The sequence below is a fragment of the Sinocyclocheilus grahami genome, unplaced genomic scaffold (assembly GCF_001515645.1).
Source record: "Sinocyclocheilus grahami isolate Dianchi unplaced genomic scaffold, SAMN03320097.WGS_v1.1 scaffold730.1, whole genome shotgun sequence".
Lineage (NCBI taxonomy): Eukaryota > Metazoa > Chordata > Actinopteri > Cypriniformes > Cyprinidae > Sinocyclocheilus > Sinocyclocheilus grahami.
In genome coordinates, this window is record NW_015505909.1 from 172,241 (window position 1) to 174,551 (window position 2,311).

Sequence of the window (2,311 nt, forward strand, 5' to 3'; positions counted from 1 at the left end):
ATTTAAACCCAGATGATTGTAACCACTCTAAGTTCGTCTGTCTTGGGAAAGCTAGCGTGTCTCCGACACAGTGATAACACTCGTTGTCTTCTCTAGTGCAGCTCAACCAGGTCTCGTCCCATTCGTCAATATTTGTGATATCACAAATCCCGGAAAATATGCGTTGTAGTCCAAACGAGTCGTTCGTTGTAGTTTTTGAAAAGTGATTTCTGTTAAATAAAATATCTCCTTTTGAGGTTGTCGTTGAGCTTTGTAACTTTTCCAGATCTTTTTTATGCTCAAACAGCAACATTACAGACTAACTAAAGTTGAAAAAGCATAATAGGACCCCTTTAAAGATTTCCTTTTCTTGAGTGTTCAGACAGTTTTAATAGTGTTTCTCTTTTCAGTAAAAAAAAGTCTCAAGGTTCATAAATTTGACTTATTTCTGTATCAAAACTCTATTCTAACAATTTCTTTTAACTATGTTTTTAATCTGTTCTTTTTTCTGAACATTCATTATGCACTCACATTAAAATGAAGGTGGGTAGTGTTGTTGAATTGAATTGTTATGATTTAGACTTTATTAAGAGCAGTGTTTTTCTGTCACAGAAATAAAGTGTTTTTGAATGAATGAATGAATGACATTTAACTGGAAATTGAGTGTTTTCTATCGTCCTCTTGCATTATCCACACTATTTTCCTGTTTAATACTGTAAAGCTGCTTTGACACAGTCTGTATTGTATAAAGCACTCTATAAATAAAGGCGGGGAAAAGAATGAATGAACAGTACAGTAACAGCATTAAATCAACTAATAAACAATAAGTGATTATGCAACCAATTGAAAACAAAGTAAAAGAGCAGCAGCATTTAATGACATATTTCACTATTTAAAGACCAAAAATGGAGAGGTGCTTTGACGTTAGCTGAACTGCTGCTGATGAATGCAGCTGCTGTGTGTTCGTAGCACTGCTGCTTCTGCTCAGTCACTGTCCAGTATCGGCCCATTATGTGTTTTTATCATCTGTTTCATTAGCATTATTCATGCCTGAACAGACCCGTGACCCAGCAGCTGGTCTAAATGTCAGCATGTTACACAGTTACCCTCCGGTCAGACTGTGGAGTTGTTTTCAGTGGCGGTCGGGCTCACAGATCTCCTGCAGGGTCAGAGGTCGAGCTTCTGCTCAGCTCAGCTCAGGTCTTCATTTACTCTGGTCCTCTGTGTATAATGGCCATCAGCCCCCAGCGTTCTGTCTGTTTCTGGAGTGCGCTGGACGACTGATGACCAGCTGTGATCGTGACTTACAGGAAATGACACGAGGGAAATCACATCTGATCAGTGTGATGGAGAGACTGTGGAACAGTCTGTGTTCTTACTGTTATGTATTGCTTGTTTTATAATATTTATTTGGGGTTCGCTGCTGTATTATTTCCTGTTTTAGTAAACTGGGTGTGGCCATTAAGCAGCACAAAAAAATCATAAAAGTAGTTCTGCACAATAGTTTTACTATAGATTTATTCACAGAATAATGTTGTCTTCACTCCAGCTCTCTCTTTGGAGTTCATGAGAGAAGCAGTTTGATTCAATAATGAACTGAACTGTTTGTTTAGCCTTGGGATTTTTTCAGTGGATTTGCACCTCGGGTTCACTAGTGCGGGTGATTCATTCATGAACCAGATGGATCTAGTGATTTTTAAATGAAGTCTCTTCTGTATTTATGCATTTATTTGATCCTTCAGAAATCATTCTAATATGCTGATTTGCTATGAAGGACCAAAAACGGTAACACTTTATATTGATAGTTCACTTTAGGCATTCTACTACCTATAAGTAACTTTGCAACTACATGTCAACTATGTAGCAGTCATAGAGTATTAGTAGATCGTCTGCTTAATATCTACTAACACTTTATTTTGATGGCCGCTCAATAGCTGTTCTACTGACTATAAGTAACTTTGCAAGTACGGCAACTTATTCCACTAACCCTAACCCTAAGTTTTTGCTGCTTAATTTTTTTCCCCAGGATTCTTTGATGAACAGAAAGTTCAAAAGAACAGCATTTATTTGAAATAGAAATCTTTTATAACATTACACACATTTTTACTGTCACTTTCAATCAATTTAATGCATGTTTGCAAAATAAAAGTGTAGGATATCAGACCGAATCAGACAATCTAAGATTTGGTCAAAACATGGTTGAAACATTAGGAGAACAAAAATTCCACAGAGGCCCAAGACAACAGGATGTCATAAATCAGACCCTAGCCGGTCTGAAGCAAGCCTAAACCACTCTTTCACAGAACAGTTTTCAACATTAACACAGAAGAAC